Genomic DNA, 478 nt, shown 5'->3' on the forward strand with positions numbered 1-478 from the left:
ACCGCGTCAGCCGGGGCGGCGAAGAAAACGGCAAAGTCCGCTACCGCGTCAGCCGGGGCGGCAGAAAAACACGGCCAAGACGAAACCGCGTCTGCCGGGGCGGCAGAAAAAACACGGCAAACACGAAAGCGCGTCAGCCGGGGCGGCGACGAAAACGGCAAAGTCCGCTACCGCGTCAGCCGGGGCGGCGAAGAAAACGGCAAAGTCCGCTACCGCGTCAGCCGGGGCGGCAGAAAAACACGGCAAAGACGAAACCGCGTCTGCCGGGGCGAAACAAAGAAAGCCGAAAAACAACGCGCGCTTAAGCCCGAGGCCGTTGCGCCACAGGCACGTCTGCCGGGGCCAAAAAACGCCCGCGCTTAAGCCCGGGTTCGCCAGAGCAGCCGCGTGGCTGAGACATGTCGGGAGACGCTGCGGAGGGGCAAAGGCCGCCACCGCGTCAGCCGGGGCGGCGGAAAAAACGGCAAAGTCCGCTACC

This window comes from Rhipicephalus sanguineus, unplaced genomic scaffold (assembly GCF_013339695.2).
Source record: "Rhipicephalus sanguineus isolate Rsan-2018 unplaced genomic scaffold, BIME_Rsan_1.4 Seq6822, whole genome shotgun sequence".
Taxonomy (NCBI): Eukaryota; Metazoa; Arthropoda; class Arachnida; order Ixodida; family Ixodidae; genus Rhipicephalus; species Rhipicephalus sanguineus.